The sequence below is a fragment of the Cryptomeria japonica genome, chromosome 8, assembly GCF_030272615.1.
Source record: "Cryptomeria japonica chromosome 8, Sugi_1.0, whole genome shotgun sequence".
In the NCBI taxonomy this organism is placed as follows: domain Eukaryota; kingdom Viridiplantae; phylum Streptophyta; class Pinopsida; order Cupressales; family Cupressaceae; genus Cryptomeria; species Cryptomeria japonica.
The window spans coordinates 118,694,614-118,714,064 of NC_081412.1; positions in this window are offsets into that span (position 1 = coordinate 118,694,614).

The window sequence follows — 19,451 nt, forward strand, 5'->3', positions numbered from 1 at the left end:
TATACATTTGTTAAGATTAGTTTTCTTTCCTTAGCTATAGTAGACGTTCTTGCATTGACAGTTCCTGCAGCCACTGGAAATAGATCCACTGACTATTCCTGCAGCCAAACCAAAATAGAGTAATTTCTATTTATTAGCATTGAACTTAGCCAGTATTGCTTGAATGAATTTATGTTAATGCAACAGTTTTCCTGTAGCCTTTCAATAGTTTCAATTCGTGCTTATCTTTTCCGCATAATGTTAGTTGTTGCAGTAATGCAAAGTAGCTATTGTAGAAACTTAGTGCATATATAGTGCAGACCCATTTTAAGTATTACGTCCCTGGGTTGACAATCAAATGAACACTAGTTGTAGAAATAGTGACTTTACCAAGTGAATGTCCAAATTTTGGGTTGAAACTTCAACTAGAGTTATTATTCTTATTGTTGGGTTGAAAATTTTTGGCGTCGTTGCCGAGGATGGTGTCAAACTAAGAACCTTTTATGGTTATTGTCTTTTCAGTTTTCAGTTAATTGTTTTTCTGGCATTCCCGATTGTTTGAAAAAATCTCATGAATCTACATGGATAGGAAAAGAAGAGATGTTCTAGGTAGATTTTTGCCTAGTCATCCTAATCATGCAAAAATTAATTCCCTAGATATAAATCCTTTTGTGAACTTTATCAAACCCCAGAGAATTTGAACCACCCTGAATCTAGATTTCTAGAAGGCAGTCTTCAGTTCCTCTTTGGGCCCCAAGAAGAATAATTTTATATAGTAACTCCCCCCACAAGTCCAATGCAAGGAAACCCACCTCCTGGTGGAAATAATCCACCACCACCACCTTTGGACCCAACGTTTGAGTTCCCCATATCTGATCAGCATGATAATGCTAATCTCAAGAACATTCCGACTTCTTCCCTCCCTAAATTCTATGGATTAGTAACAGAGGATCCAGACACATTTCTGTTTGAGTTTGAAGTTCTTTGTAGGAGTTTTGATTATACTACAGATGCCCATAGACTCAAAATATTTCCTACCACTTTGAAGGAATCATCTTTAAGATGGTTTATGAGTTTGGGTAGTAGCACAATCAATACATGGGATGAGATGAAATGATTGTTTCTTGCAAAGTATAAATATTATTGTAGAGGCACTAATCATCATGGGGATGATATCTTTAGAATGACACAGAAAGAAGATGAGAGTCTTGAAGATTATCTGGAAAGGTTTCTGTTTAGTGTCAAAAAGTCCAAGCATATTACTCTAAATGAAGATTCCCTCAATTTGATATTTTTGAGGGGAATAAGTGATGAATGCACTGATTCTTTGGATCTTATGGGGGGAGGTGAAATTACACAGTCTATGTGGAATGAAATAGGACAAATTTGTAAGAAGTATTCCAGATCTGCTTCTAAAAAGAACAGGCGTTTCAAGCCAGGAATGCCTTCATCAACATCTAGTACTGGAGTTTCTAGAATGGAACTTAGCCATTTTTTGAAGGACTTTAAGGAGGACATCATAAACAATATGGCTGCTCAGTTGGATACACTCTCAGCTAAGAAGAAGTATGAAGAAGATGATGCATTTCTTATAGAATTTTGCCCTCATTGTAGATAGCGGAAAAAGGACTACAGATGTAAAATGGTTGCGAATCTTGAGGTTCCCGACTTCAAGCCAATACAAGGTGAGGATGAGCAAGTTTTCTATGTTGCTCAAAGAAGGCCAACTTTCCAAAGACAAGGTATGCCTTCAGATCCACTTTCTTTTTCTAGTTATAATGGAAATTCTTATGTACCAAATAATCAATGGCAATCACCATATGCTCAAAATTTTGGTAATTATCCAAACTGGTATGGTTCTCAAGGCCAAGGGTAGCATTTTTCTAATCAAATGCCACAGTGGTAGTAGTCACAGGGGAATCGGTATCCACCTCAGGGCCAAGGGAGCCAGTTTGAAGGGAATTGACAACCCACTCCTCAATGGAGGGGGGGTCAACCATGGACTACCCAATATTCTGGTTATCAACAGCCACAACTGCCTGCAATACTGTCTCCCCCTGCAGCCACTGTTGTCCCACCTAAACCAATGCAGTTGCCCACTTAGCCAATGCCAAATCCTAATATTAAATCTTAGCAACAACAACAAGCTTATTCAGCTAACCCTAATCAATACCCAACCTATTCTCTATCTATAAGTGATATTCACCTCTGATCTAGGACAACTTTGCCTAATCCATCTCCTCCAGTTATCACTGAGGTACAAGAAGAACAAGAAATGTCTAATCCAATAGACACAATACCTCAGAAGCAGAGATTACCACCATTTCCCCAGAAATTGCAAGACAAGGAAGTTCTTATAGAACAAGAGCAAGGTTTTGATATCATAGATCAACTGAAACATGTCTGTGTTAAAATTCCATTGTTGCAAGCAATAAAAGATGTTCCTATATATAGTAAGGCACTTAGAGACGCATGTCTTAAAAAACCTAGCATGAAGAAGAAGGAATCGTAAACAGTGCATGTGATGGATCAACTAGCAGATATTATGTTAGGAAAGGTTTCAATTCCTAAATATTCTGATCCTGGTAGTCCTGTACTGAGTATAGTCATTAATGGCAGCCAGATAAGGAATGTTTTAGTTGATTTAGGGGAAACCATTAATATGATGATAAGAGAAGTAATAGTGCAGCTTGAAATAAATAGTCTAAGGCCTACACCCACAGTTCTATAGCTTGCTGATAGCTCTACAGTGTGACCTGATGGTATGATTGAAGATGGTTGTTATTTTGGATTCCTAGGAATACCCTGCAGACTTTATGATTCTGTCTCCAAAGGCAACACTGGGAGGATATTCCATGATTTTGGAAGACCTTGGCTTGCCATGGCTGATGCATATATTGGATGTAGATCAGAGGATATGACTATTTCAGATGGGAAGTCTACAAAATCATTACTTTGTATTCTCCTGCACAACCCTAGTTTGATCAATAACAAGCCATTTGGCCTACTTTGGGAGAAGAATCTAAGGGAGTTGACTCTATTAATCACCTTATGATGATTAATCAAGGGCCATTCATGCAATTACATGATGAAGACTCAATTCTTTATAAAATTTTGACAAATGAGTTGACACAAGAACAACAATTGCAGGAGTTGGTACCAAATATTGCAGATTTAGATTTTCCTACAACCATTGATATATTGCATACTCTGTTGCCGCAAGATGTCTATACTTCTCATTTTTCTGGATATATCCCAGATTGATTTTACTATCAAAATAGAAGTTGATTTGCTTAAATGTTTGAATATCAATAGTGATATTTTAGATACTCAAAAGGTAGCACTCGTGGACTTGCTTAAATGTCATAAAAATGCCTTTGCATGGGATTACAAGGACATGCATGGAATATATCCAATAGTTTGCACCCGCCATATCTATATAAAAGAAGAATGTTGCCCACTTAGACAACCACAAAGAAGAATCAATCATGCATTAAAAAAATAGTTAAAGAGGAATTGTAGAAGTTGTTAAAGGTTGGGTTTATCTATCCTATCTCTAATAGCCAATGGGTATCACCTTTGGTAATAGTTCCTATGAAAGGAGGAAAATGGAGGGTATGTGTTGATTATAGAGCTTCGAACTTAGCAACAAGAAAAGATCATTTTCCATTGCCATTTGTGGATCAAGTATTAGACTCTTTGGCTGGGAAGAGATATTTTTCATTTCTTGATGGATTCAGTGGTTACAATCAGATTCAGATAGCCTCGAAGGACCAAGAAAAGACAACAATTACTTGTCCTTGGGTCACATATGCATATTCTGTTCTTCCTTTTGGATTGTGTAATGCTCCAACCACTTTTTAAAGAGTAGTCATTAGTATCTTTTCAGATATTTTTCAAGACATCATGGAAATTTATATGGATGACTTTACAACTTATGGTTCTGAATTTGAAGAAGCATTGGGGAACCTAAATTTTTTTTTTGCAATGGTGTGAAGACTATAGTTTGTCATTAAACAGTGAGAAATGCTTCATAATGATGCAGGAAGGAATAGTCCTTGGTCATCATATCTCTATAAAAGGAATATAGGTTGACCCAGCAAAGATTGAAGTCATTCAGAATATCAATGCACCAGTGAAGCAAAAAGATGTAAGAAGTTTCCTTGGTCATGTTGGATACTATAGAAGGTTTATCAAAGATTTCATTAAAATTGCAAGTTCCTTATATTCTGTGCTTACCAAGGATATGGAATTTAGATGGACTTCTTCATGCAATGAATCTTTCTTGAAGCTTAAGCACGCTTTGACCCAAGCACCAATTCTTAAAGGTCCAAATTGGTCTTTACCATTTCAAATTCATACAGATGCATCTGATTATGCAATAGGAGCAATATTAGGATAGAAGATTGATAACTTGGAAAGTGCAATATATTATATTAGCAAGAACTTGTAGAGGCCTGAGTTGAATTACACAGTCACTGAAAAAGAAATGTTAGCAATTATATATGCACTCAACAAATTCAAGCACTATATCACAGGGTATCCCATATTTGTGCATACTAATCATACTACAATCAAATATCTCATGAATAAGCCTTCAATTACCGATAGATTAGCTTGTTAGTTATTGTTGATATAGGAATTTGATATCACAGTTGTTGATAAACCAGGGAAGTCCAATGTGGTTGCAGATTATGTTTCAAGACTTTAGTTACAGGAAGATTCTACAGCCATAGATGATGCTTTTCCAGATGAACATCTATTCCTTATACAAGCCCACACTCCCTGGTATGCTGATATTGCCAACTATTTAGCTGCTGCTAAAATTCCACTTCATTTCTCTCCTAAGGAAAGAAGGTTGTTAGTAGAGAAAAGATTTAACTTCTCATGGATTACTGATTTTTTGTTTTATACTGGACCTAACCAAGTCATGAGGAGATGTGTAAGAGAAGATGAAACATATGATATCTAGCATGCATGTCATGATGAGCCGTGTGGAGGACATTTTGCTGCTAAAAGAACAACACTCAAAATACTGAATACAGGATATTATTGGCCCACATTATATAAGGATGCAACATAGTATACAAGAAAATGTGACAGATGCCAATGCATGGGGAAACCTACTAAATCTGATGAGATGCCATTGTATCCACAAATATTGGTTGCATAGTTTGATAAATGGGGATTATATTTTGTTGGCCCAATTGATCCACCTTCTAATGGCAAATCCTACATTTTAGTATGTACAAATTATGTAACCAAATGGGTGGAAGCTCGTGCCATGACACATGCAAGAGATAATAAGGTGGCTGAGTTTCTTTATGAGGAGATATTTATAAGATATGGAGTACCAAGGGAAATTGTATCAAACCAAGGCCCACAATTTACTTCAACATTGATTGCAGCCTTGGTCAATGAATACAATATAAGGCACAAAAAATATACCCCATATCATCCACAAGCTAATTGATAGGTAGAGGTTACAAATAGGGAGCTTGAGGCTATTCTTACCAAGACAATAGTTGTTCATAAAAAACTTGTCAGTAAGAAGAAAATGAGACAAGAGGACAGTGAGAGACAAAGAAAAACTTGCTTTTAGTAATGCACTTTGTAGGTGAGAACCTTTATTTTAATATAGCAAAATGGATGCGTAGCATCGTGGCATTGAAGGCCAGAGCTGAAATGCAACCCTTTGTGCAAAAGATAGACACATCATAAACAACAATCACAATAAAAAAGAAAAGGACCATGATCCATCCCGGTCACTCTAAATCACTTAGTGACATCATCGAGCAACATAGGAACATGACCGAAGCCAAAGATAAATCAATAAAAAGATAAGATGCACAAATTCCAACAAATCAAACAAACATCTTGATCTTCATTGTCAAAAGTTGAAAATGCTGATAGGACGATCATGCTGTCTGGTTTCAGGACATGTGGTACCCCGTCTAAGACAGGACACAGTCTGGTTTCGAGTATACCACACCCTGTATAAGACCCATGATAGTAGAGACAAGGACAAATGATTTTGAGGTTGATTGATATGACAATGTTGATCAGGTTGAATGTTTGGTTTGAATGGAAAAAGTTCACCTGTTCATGCATGATTTCATTAAAGCACAACGTGTGATTGCAAGTGTCGTTGGAGGGATGCTCAGTGATCTGTCTTATGCACAAAAGGGATCATTTATTGCAAAATGCTTGTTTTCGGATTTTACAATTTTTGAAATGTTTTTGTTCATTTTTTTTAGGACTTTTTATGATTTTTAGGGATTTTTTCAAGACATTTTTCAATTTTTATGTTTGACTATTTTCAGGACATTTTTCAATTTTTATGTGATGATTTTTTCAAGACTTTTTTAAATGTTTTTGAGATTTTTTTAGGACATTTTATATTTTTTTTGAGAGATTTTTTTCAAGACGTTTTATGACTTTTTTAGGACATTTTTAAATTTTTTTTAATTATTTCAGGACATTTTTCAATTTTTTTTTATTTTTTTAGGACATTTTTCAATTTTTATGATTTTTGCCCCCAGTGTCTAGCAAGGAAAGGAATATGACAAGTGAATAAATAGGCTTGCTGAAATGATGGTGGATAGAGGGAAGACAAAGGCTTTTTATTATGGAGACAATGCGGATGCAATTTTCAAGGGCTATTGCGTGATGGGACAAGAGACTGGACATGACAATGTAAAGCAGGAACATGGCATGAGGGACATGTCAAGAGGTTTTTGAAAACATGTTTAAATTTTGCATCCTTATGTCAAATCAAGATCAAGGAATGAAAAAGAGTGTATGGATAGTGATAAGATATGGATAGGATAAGCAAGACCAAGAATGGATAAGGGACATGGACTGAAGGTCGGGATTTTATACGGGATAGTGGCAGAAAGTTGCAATAAGCTAGGGAATATGGATGAAAGGTTATAATAAGCAAATGGATAAATGACCAAAAGCTATGATAGACTAAAAAGCTACAAACAAGATGCATGATGCTCATGACGATCCTCAGCCTTGTCAAGATCAAAGGTGGAAAGAGGAAATGGACATGAGGGACAATAGGATATGAATGGTATGATAGGATAATGGAAGGATGAAACTTGCCCCCAAGTGTGGTGTGCAAGAAGTTCATAGATTACGTATGACGCCTGTTTGCCAGGTTTTCATCATGGTACTTGCCCAAGGCACCTGTTTGCCAGGTTTTCACTAGTGGACGAATTATTTTTCTTTACTTTTTTTTTTTCTTTTCTTTTTTTTTTCACCTTTTTTATTTTTTTTTATTTTGACTTTTTCAATAGAAGATGGACACATGATAGGGGATGGAAGAAAGACTCAAGCGTCTTTTTTGTTTGGATAGTAGCCTTGAAAAAAAATGGACCATGACCTTTAAAAGTATACTCAAAGACGTGGGTAGGATAAGAACATGGAAAAAGAGATGAAACTAAGGCAAGGATTTATGCAAAGGATTGGATCAAAGGGATGGAAGGATGGAAAATATGCATTGGATAATGGATAGGGTATTGGAAGAATCGGGCTTCATTGGATGGAAATGAAGGCAAGATCAACATTGGCACACACCTTGATGGGTGGTGGACTGATGGAGGAAAAATGGATTTCAGATTGTGAGATTTGGATGGAGGAATAGCTTGGGATTTTGGGACATAAGGGCCCAAAATGGAAGAAGGAGGTGATAGAGGAACAAATTTGAGAGGGTTGGATGGAGGAATAGCAATTTTAGATGCCAAGTTGATTGTTTCTTTGGGATTTTGTGCTTCAAGGAGCCGCTTAGGGATCCACATGGTTTTTGTTTTTTCATGCTTTTGTGGTTCCTTGGAGTGCATTGCTTGCACAAGGGATTTAGGAACCCATATATATTTTGACTTTTCTTTATTTTGCTCAGTGGGCCTCTGTGGCCATTTGGATATTTCTTTTTCTTTATAGATAATATTGTTCTTTGTTTTGACATGTCGATTATATTGGACATGTTGATCCTTGAATGCATGTGGATTTTTAGACTTATGGAATTTATACTTGGCATCCAAATTGCTTGGAGAGGGAAAGGAATGCATGGATGGATATGAATGAAATGGATTTCTTTTGGATTGATTAAATTTACTCAAGGATGTGTGCCTTTGCTGACCTTGCATAGGAGATGGAGGGATATAGGGACCTAGAATGGATGGAAGCAATGATGGGGAAAGTGGACATTTGGATTTTGACTTTGAAGGGATACCAACGCCTTGAGTGTGAGCTCTGTAGCCATGACCCTTAGTATATTATTTGATATGGAGGGGTTCTTGCTTGTGAAGGTCTACTCCTTTTCCTTTATGAATATATTGACTTGTAGGATACTCTTTGCTTTGAGAAGAAGATGCAAGTCCATTATCAGGTGGATATGATATGAGAGAAATAATGAGATCTTGAAGTGGAGCGGATTGCACTAAAGTGGAAGAACCCATTATGCATGTCGAGAGTTCATGAACATCTTGCACTGACACGTTAGAATCATGAGGGGGATTAGGATCATGAGAGGGACAAGGATTGTGTTGTGGACATGGTTCAATGACAGGCTCTTCAAGAGATGGAATGGGAGGAATAATGGGATCATCAAAAGAAATGCGATCTTGGGGTGTATATGGAGCATTAGGACAAGGAGATGGAGGAACAAGTGGATCTTGTGGAGGATCTAAAGGAATGATAGGGTCTTGCGTTGGAAATGAATTTGGAAGGATACTTTGATCTTGACAAGGAGGAAGATCATTGGATTCCTCTTTAAAGGTGCTTTTCTCTTGACTTTCAATGGGATCATCGGAAAGGATGGAAGGGATATCTTGATCTTTCACAGGAAGTGGAATGTCAATGGGATTTGAAAGGGCATTTTTTTCATGAAATGGAAGGGGATCATTTGGGATTGGATGGACTAGGATACCTTGATCTTGCTCGGGGAATGGAGTGTCAATAGGACTTTGGATAGGATGGACAAGAATAGGGGAATCATCATGAGTGTTTGGGGAAATGGGATCTTGTTCAACAATTGGATGGGATGATAAAGTTTTAGGATCTTGATCTTGATCTATTTTAAGACATGTTTCTTCATGCTCTAAATTATCCTCTTGACATGGGGTTGGACTTTGGATATGTATGGGGGATTTTGACAAGGAATCAATGATTTGGCATGAAGGGGATGCACTTTGAACATTTGTGATGGATTCTGGCAATGAATCAATGCTTGAACATGAGGAAGAGGGAATTTGAATGGGGTCCTCTGAAACAGGTAATGACAATAAAGTGCATGGTGGCATTGGGTCTTGTATTTCTGAAACATGACAAGGATGTGCATCATGAATTGGATTATCTTGGCAATCAATTATGGATAGCCCTTGGCTAATTTCATCCTTGGGTGTATTGTTTGATGAGGATAATATGGAAGGTTCTTGTGAAACTTCTAGAGGTGTAGGGATAGATGCCACTAGAGAGTCAATTTGTTTACGAGGTGATGAGGCATTGCTAGACATAATTGTATTATTTTGATCTTCCTCAAAGAACTCACTTGGTAATTTCCTTAAGAGCATTGCAATAAAGCCACCTTTCTTTCGAGGTTTTCACACAGTTGTATCTGGAATTTGAACTTGTTTTTGGTTTGATGTCATGTTTTGATATTGGACTTGGTTCAATTGCTCTGACATGTTTGAAACTTGGGCTAGTGTGTGCTGCAAGTTTTGTTTTTGAATGTTTGGTTGGTGTTGTTGGTATTGATATGTTGATTGAACTTGAACTTGTTGATATTCCACCATTGGTTGGACTATTTGTTGACATTGTATAGTTGGTTGGACATATTGTTGAAATTGAACCATTGGTTGTGTTGGTTGCATATGTTGGACAATTGGTTGAGCCATTGGTTGTATTGGTTGAAAATCGGATTGATAGTAAACACCTTCTTGTTCTTGTTGTGGAGGCACATAATGTTGAAATTGATGTTGTCTCTTTTCTTGAAATTGTTTCATCATCTCTATTTGGGAGAGGAGAGCTGGTATGTCTGATCGTTCGATAGGAGACCTTACATCAATTGGCTCAATATTTAGATTTCGACCTAGAAATTTTTGAAACATTTTGGACATTTGTGATCTATTCTTCTCAATGTTTTTCACTCTTTGTTCCAATATCTCATTTTCTTGAGCTAGTTTCTCCTCTAGTTTTTGTATTTGGACATTTACATCATCATGAAAAGTTTGACCAATATTGCCTTGTTGTTGGGTTGGATAGAATTGTGATTGCATTGTCAGTTGATATGTCAAACTTTGTTGCATCATTGGTGCTTGGAACCTTGTTTCAATAGACATGTCACTATGCAAATGCAATATTTTTGGAATTTTTCAAGGGCAATATATGATATGCAACTAAATGCGAACTAAATGAATGAGAATGCAATCTATGGCAAGAATGCAACCTATGTTTTTTGGTTGTTTTTCAAGATTTTGACAAACTTTTTGGAATGCAAATCTAAGAAAGAGACCCTTAGGAAATTGAAATGATGTCTAGACCTCAAAGGACAAAAGGACCAAGTGACAAAAGGACAAAATGACAATGTCTCCCCTATATGCTTGGATATTAAGCTAGGTTTGACGAAATGACATTGATGACAAAAGATAGAAGATTTGATAAGGTCTAGACTTCTTAACAATGTGTAAAGTGGAAAAATCGAACCCTAGTCGTTCTCCCCTCCCCAACTCCAAGGAGAGAGAAGGGGGAGTCACTAGGGTTGATGGTTTTCACTTAGGAGAGACTTTACATTCAAAAGAGGGGTTGAAACCCACAAGATCCAATCCCATGCAATGCAAGATTGGATTCTAAATGAGTTTCAAGGGTTAAGACATCAAGGATACCCTCTTTTGTAAGGAATGTAGATAGAAAGATTGAACTAGGAATGCATGTAAAGTAGGAAAGATTCGCTTATAAACAGAGATAGGGATATGGGATGAAGCTGCAGACCTGGAATTAGCAGTAAAATGTCAAGACGGTGTTGTTCTGCAAATTTGAGCAAAAGTTGACGGGACAATGGCGCCCGCCGTGCACACGGTCCTCCGAAAAATCTGCGAAATGAAGGGGGATCTGTTCGTCTTTGCACAAGGATTCCAGATCTTCAATTACAGCCGCGTACCTGCAACCTACACACAGAAAAGAGAGGATGATTGGGGGGTTAGGGATGAGGGGTTTGCCTTTAGGTCAAACCTCGGTTTTGGAATTAACCAAGAAATGAGAATGTTGTAAATGTAAATGTTTGTAATGTAAACAAGTACTGATACCTTGTTGTAAGAATGTTTGTATTCTTACATGCGAAGGTGTAATGTATGTAGTATGTTGTGTGTTGTATGTGATCTCCTCTTCAATGGTTGAATCCTTGTCTTGAATGCAACACTTAGCCTTGAATGGAGACTTAGAATGCTCAATTGCTTGAAGGAAATGCTTGAATGCTTGAATGTTTGAATATCGTTTCCACCTTTTTTTCATCCACCAAAATGGGAGAGGAAATGTAGTTTATATACTTGTCAATTAGGGCTGATAGACTGGTTTTCCCGACCTTAGGCCGACCAGGAAACATTATTTTCCAATTTGCAAACTTAAAGACCCGAAGCCCCAAAAGAGACTGGGCCCAAAATAGGGCCAGGGACCAGGGCGGTGGGCACCATGGTCCTGGGGGACCAGGGTGCTGGGTGCCCTAGTCCTGAAGGACTAGGGCGCTGGGCGCCATGGTCCCACCTCCAGGGACAGCAGGGTGCAAGGAGGATCAGGCCAGGGTGCTGAAAAATGCAGTTTTTGGTGTCATAAGCAAGTTTCGGGGTCTCCATTCACGTTCCGTGTTGCATCGCCATTGTGAAGACCCAAATGCAGTCGAAATTGCAAGTGTCGCAATTTTAAGACGCTACACAATGACTTAGGGTTTATCAAAGATTTGGATTACTCAAGTATGACAAAACCTAGTTTTGAGACATTATGCAAAGGGACATTACTATGCAAGTGACCTTAATATGATATGATAATGACCTAAGCTTAATGAAGAGACCTAAGGTATGCAAATATGAATGTATGACAATGGTATGACTTTGATGCAAGAGGACATATGCAAATGGATGACCCTTATTGATATGCAAAGGGAGTATGACTTAGGTGAAACCTAACCTTGGTACTTGACAATGACTTTTGCAAAATGCAACCTAGGATGAACTTAAATGTAAGTGACATGAATGTTGAGACAAGATTTTGAACAATATTTGACAACCATGTTTGAAGATGAATTCTGAATCTTGATAAACTTTTGTTGGATGAATGTCTCTTGTGTTTAAACTTATGTTGGATCAATTTGTTTTGCTTTTTGAAATGGGATGCAATTCAACTTTTGACAAGCAAAGAATACAAGATATTGCAACTTAGACTCAAGACAATCATGCTCATTTCCACATTTCTTATGGTAGGAAAAGACATTAGGTACTTGAGAGGTAGACTCATTATGGGATTCAAGGAGAATACATAGATGCTTGACCCCACGAGCTCCCCTCCACGGCACTCAATTCTCAGGGCAGCCAAGCATCAGTCCCCATGGAAATCTCCCCATGGCGAACTTAGTATCTCTTCCAAGTATCCGAATTTGTCCTTCTCAAGCAACTAGAAGGGCTTTTGGCCTCTAAAAACAAGGTGTTTAGTAAGGATTTTTGTTAAGCATTACTCCTTGATGTCACGCAAGTGTGATTGAGACATTAAGCCCATCAAGATACCAAACAAATGTAGTCACGCAAGCATGATTTAGACCAAGAGGCCCTACTTAGATGTTGATATGAGAAAGAGTCCAAGGGTCATCACTTCCCAAGTAACTGCAATTCCCATGTAATACTTCCTTCAAAGCTTTCGCTCATCGGGTATTTTTTTATAGTGAGTTAGAATGCCAAGGAATTCTAGCCGTACTCACTTTGGGTCATTCCCTTCTCATGATTATCACTTGCTTGCAAAAGCAAAGTGGTCGGGAAGGCAGGCCCTCTAAAGGAGACACACAATCAAAGACAAAAGCATGGTATCGAAGATCTGGATTTCTGATCACCCTAAGAAGGATGAGAGCATACTCTCCTACTCCAATGTCATACTCAACAATAAAAGCAAACAAATGTTCATTCCAACCTATTTAGAAATCACTAGGTGCCTAAAAATTAAATACAAACACAAAGTTTGATTGTTTCTCAAAGGCAACCTGCAAAAACCCAAGTTAGAAGTTTGATACGCTTATTCTTTGACTTTTGAATCTACACAAAGCATGTTAGTAGTTTGATTTATTTTCTTTGCCATGCGTATGCCAAGATTCTGTACAAATAATTAGTACCAAAATCCAAAGCACAGAAAATAGAATGCAAAAACACAACAAATTTCAAGTAAACACTGCATTTTTTACCTCTGTTCTGGACTTTACACAGGCGCAGAAGTCATGACACAGGCACAGAACCCATGACACAAGTGCAGAATGTCTCTAACACAAGCGCAGAATGCATAACACAGGCACAGGTTGTCTAACACAGGCGCAGAAGTCTCCAGAAAACCCTGCACGACCCTGTTTTTGGGTTTTTTGGCCTGCAAATCAACTTGAGAGCACTCAAAACACCATAAAGAGGTTAGAAGGTTAGTGTTCACATCGGGTTCACCAATTAATGTAGCATAGGAAATAGGAAATCATCACAAGAAAGATAAAACTAATAATTCAATCACAAATGCATTCATTGTAATGAATATATCCTAAGACACATTCAATAGAGACATGAAAACAAAGCATACAAAACTAGAAATTATGCAAACCATAGACATGATTTGAATGCTCCTTCATGCGGCTCCATTGTTCTTCTTTTCTCTTCAAATGGTTGTGGATCTCACCTACAAGTGCACATACATGATTGAAAGCAAGATTGACATTGATTATTGATCAAGAGTACTAGAAGCATAAATTCGATAGCCTGATTAAGGATTATTCTCATTATTATTAGCCAAGATTGAAGAAATTCATCCAATTTATAGAAGAATTGGAGAGATGACAAGATTAGCATGATAGTGATTCAAATGGAAATTCAAATCAAGATTAGCAAAATTATGACATGTCTATGACAAATTGCTATGCAAGGGTTTATGACAATTTATGACAAATTCTATGTCAAGAATTTATGACAATTTATGACAAATTTCTATGTCAAGAATTGATTGATTGTCAATTATGACAAATTATGACAAATTTCTATGTCATTTCCATGAATTTAGGAGAGAAATAGGAGGAATTTGAAATTAGGAAATTAGAAAATTAAGAAATTAGAAAATGAGGAATTAAGAAATTAGGAAATTTGATGGAAATTAGAAATTAGGTAAATTAATTAATAATTTGTCATTTATTAATTAATTCACAAAGAGGAATAATTAGCCAATTAAATGAACATTTAATTGCAATGAGAAGACTTAGGATAAATAAATAATTTATTAATCCTAAAGGGAGAAATGACAAACCAGGTTAAATGATTAAATCACGAAACCCTAGAAGATGAATTAGGTCTTGATGAAAGATAATTGACTCGATCATGATTTGATTTTGGGTTGATAAATGACCAATGTTGATAAATGATTTGATTGAGAAAATGCGCCAATTGATGAGGAACAATGACAAATTGATCCAAATTGACATATTTGAGACAGACAACGATCGATGACAAATCGATCGTAAAACGACGAGATTGACAAGTTGATAAGAGATTGACAAGATCGACCAAAATCATGATTAAAGATTGTTATCGGCAAGACCAAATTCGAAAGTGAGACAAATGAAGAATGTAGAAGAAAGACTCAATGCTCACAAATGATAAAGACCAAGTGCGTAACATAGGAGAAATGTTAATGCAACGCAAAAACCTAAAATGAGGCAATGCGCAAATGTTAAAGCATGACTCCGCAAGCGTTGACCATTTTTAGGTGTCTACACTTACAAAGACAATAGTTGTTCATAAAAAAGATTGGTCTCATAGGCTTTCAAAAGCAATTTGGGCATACAAAACAACTTGGAAAACACCAATTGGTTTTACACCTTTTGAGATGGTGTATGGAAAAGCAACAATGATGCCTATTGAGTTTGAGCATAAAACTCTGAGGACAACTTTGCAATTAAATATGACACTTTCTGAAGCACTAAAGGAATGCATTCAACAATTGAATACTTTGGATGAATGGAGAAAAATGGTTGTCTAGCAAACATAACTGATACAAAATTAGAGAGAAAAGTGGTATGATAAATATATCAAAGAGAAAAAGTTCAAAGCAACTGACTGGGCAATATTCTATGAATCCAAATATAAAGATACTATGGGAAAGCTACAAACCAGATGGTTAGGTCCATATGAGATAGAGGAAGTTTTAAAAAATGGAGTTGTTCATTTGACCACAACTGACCCAGTTTGGTTTAAGCTTTTGGTGAATGGTCACCGATTGCGTCTTTATCATAAGCCGGCCAACAAAGAGGAGTTCTGCAACAATTTACTAAAAAGGATCAAACACAAGTTCCTGCAACAAATGATCAGGTTCCTGCAACCACTGATCAAGTTCCTTCAACAATTGAGCAAAGTAATGGAGGTAAGGTTCTTGCACCCACTACAGTGAACATGCTTGCCACTTCATAATTCTCCTCGTTTCATTTCACAAAAATATTTCCATGTCTTATGGAAATATTCTTCTCCAAAAATAAAATTTCCATCCACATCATCCCATCTCATTTTCTTGTCTGTCTTTTCATTTCATTTCATCTTTCTTCTCATATGACTGCAAGTATGTACATATTGTATTTTATTTTAATTACGCATTTATGATTTCATTATGATTATTGCCTTTCCTAAATCCACATACACTTCCCTACATCCTTTCCACCTGTGTGGACACATGCCAAAGTAAGTTGGGGGGTGTTTTATGGTTCGATTTCCAAAATTAGTAATTTCTCATCCTTTTTGGTACCTTTGATTTAACTACTTGCCATCATTTATTTAACAAGATATTATTTGGCATAAGAAAGTAATAAACTTTGTTGCCAAACTCTGCCGCCAAATTTGGAGATATGTAAGGAAGTTTCAATTTTCACTCTGTAAGAATATTTTGGTTCTCCGTTTCTCAGCTGCAGAGTTTGCTATGTTAACAGGGTAAGAAATGGGTGGAGATCCAATCCAACATGACCCAACACTCCATGATGCATTTATACAAGATTCTCTTTGTGAATATTATTTTAGGCAGTATGGTTGGATTGTTTACTTTCTAAAAATCAGGGATTATAATGAAGAAATTGTCGCAGAGTTTATGCATTCATTCAACAAAGGAGAAGCTACTGTTAAAGGATTAAGGTTCATTGCTACAGAGTAACGGATAGCTGAAGTTACAAGGTTGCCATAGGAAGGAGAATTGTTTCCAAAATCAAAAGATGCTAGAAGCGCTAGAGTAGAGTTTACACTTCCCATAGATGGACCTCTAACAATGGACAAGCAAGGAACCAGGAGGGTTTCCATAGCAGCAGAGTGGCCCCAGGTGGCTTTATATGTAATGAAATACATTATTTGCGAAGGGAGGTATTCAAATTTACATTCACCCCATTTCAAATTGCTTATTCATTTACAGAATGGACAGAAAGTGAATGTCCCTAATTTTCTATACCACCTCATTTCCATAAGTGTCAAAGAAACACAAAAGAATGAAAATCATTCTATCAGCCATCATGGTTTGATTAAATTTCTTGTAGAACATTCTCTTAGAGATGTTTCACAGATGGAATGGGGGGTATTTGAAGACATATTGCAATTTAGGGTTGAAGATGCTCTCGTTGCAAATGTGCTAATAGTTGAAAAAGAAAATATTGAAGAACCCTTTTCTCCTATAGTTTCTATAGAGAATGAATTGCTCATCGTTGAAGGAGTTGTGGCTATTGTGGAGGAAGAGATGGTTGAGACAAATGTGGAGCAACCTTCCACTTCTCTTCAAAGAGAATCATCATCTTCTAAAAGAAAAGGGAAGGAATTGAAAATAATTGATGCAGATGAAGAACCTATGGTTCAGCCTCAAGCAACTTGAGTTTCTCCTACAACCAAGAGGCGTAGGTCTAAGAGAAATACTCCTGCAGCAAAGCCACAGGTAGAAACCATTCCTGCAGCCACTCCAAAGGTTAATGTGAGAAGGAATCAGAGTAAAACCTAAAAGGCCCGTCCAATAGGTGATCCGACAAAGGTTATTTCAGTAGAAACATCAGAAGAAGGGAGCCCTATAGATGTTGAAACTCAGAAGGAAGATGATGTTGATAGACTCTCAAATCTTGCATATGTGGTAGAGCAGCTTGAGGAACCTGTTGAAGAGATTCCATGGCCTAAGGTAACACCTATTAGACCTCCATCATCCCTAAGCAGCTTATCTATTGTGTTAACATTTTATAGACAATGGGAAATAGAGAGGGCTAGATTACAAGGGGTTATTGACAAACAACAAAGAGAAATTGAAAAGAGGGATAACAAAATTGAAGAATTAGAGGCTAAAGTTGATACAATCACTAGTATGGTCCCCAAATTGATGCAATATAGGGCACCACCAAGGGTTTATGCTCTGCATTTAAGGGAACAGTATTTAAATTTCAAATTGAATCACATTGTCAGGGACCTTAGCCCCTCTTTAGAAACCCCTAAGGAATTTTATGATTCTTACCAAACTTCTCCAGCAGCTATGAAAAATTTGTTATGTGAATTTTATTTACACAACTATGTTGTAGCTTCAAATAGTGAGTGGAATCCTTTGTTATATATTGGCGATATCCATATAAAATATTTAATGTCATGGATTCAAAATGAGATCAACATGGGGGCACAAGCTAGAGCATATAAGGATTTTGAATTTGATTGTCCATTGCCATTGAAGAAGGAGGCAAAAGAGCCAAGAGTTCTTTATTATGAATGACAAAAGTTACTGGTAAGGCAAGATGTTAGGAATCTAGTGCTACCGATGAGGGAAGAAATATACCAAGCATATGATCATTTAGTTCAAACTGAAAGTACAGCTATAATTGATGGTTTAACTCAGCACTGGAATAACTTGCCAAAAGAATTGAAGCAGGGAGAACCTCATTCACTGCCAAATTTCCAGGCAGCTATGCAAAGAGCCCCTAAATATATACAACTAGGTACCTTTGATCTTTCAGCCTCCTATTCTTATGTGGCCACTATTGGGATGTAAGACTATAGATAAGTGTTGGCATTATAGTAAGAAAGATTGTTTGCATTTCAATATCAAGAAATTATTGATATTCAGTAAGGATATTGAGAAGGTTGTTGAAGATTATTGATATAACTAAAGAAGGATGATAACTATCTTTATAACATTATTTTGTCATTGATGTCAAGAGATTGATTATCTAATTCAATATGATGTTGCCATATCTTGAGAAGATTGATTTGAAGAGAATTAAGATGTCGGTAAAAGACACAAAAAGAATGTGATGAATAAGGCTAGAAATAAGTTATTCAATGGGCAACTATTACTGAGTTAGACAATGATGAGATCATGATGTTTAGATTGTTTTGATATTCTACATATGTTACTGATTGTAAGGTTTATACTATACTATGTTACCGAGCAAAGAACCTAGTCGGTAAACCCTAAGGTTATCGATATCGATTAATGAAGGCGGAATGTCTACTGAGTAAAGTTTAGTATTTACCAGGTTGCAACCAAGTTATGATAGTGCACATGGGATGGATAAAAGCATTATTTAATGAAGGAAAATGATTAGCTGGAGATGTATAAATGATTGGTATGCAATGTATGAAGTTTGTTAAGGATCTATGGCAAAGGAAAATCAGTAGGAAGATCTACAGCGTAGATTGAACCGCAATTACCTTGTGTAAGTTCCAAGAAAGGACTGCAAGTCCCGAGGTAAGGTAAAATGTTTTCAGATCGAAAGGATACATTGAACCTAGCCAAGTTTCAAGTTCTGATGGCTAAGATTGATCATGGAAAATGTGATCAAGGAGATTAAGCGGTTAGCAATTGTTTATAAATAAGGAATTGTTGATAAACAATGTATGCGGGCAAGTGTATGCACAGGGATGCTACATAGTGATTACCGAGCACAAAAGATTGAAGACCTGTTTGAATAACAAAGTAGAAAGCCCAGCAAAGGGACAAGATAAGTCCTATGACTTGATTGTTTTGAGAAAATAAGAATCTGCTTTAGCATTTTAGATGTGAAGTTGCAGATAGATTTTTATTACTGTTATTTTGTAAGTGACAGAAAATCTCTTAACCAAGTGGACTTAACAAGTCTTATATGTAAAGCCTCTAGCAAGGTAACATTCTAAATGAGTGTTTAAAATCCTTTGACAAGGTCACTTCTAAAAAAGTGAAGATCCTAATAGATCTGAGGGAAATCCCTTAACCGG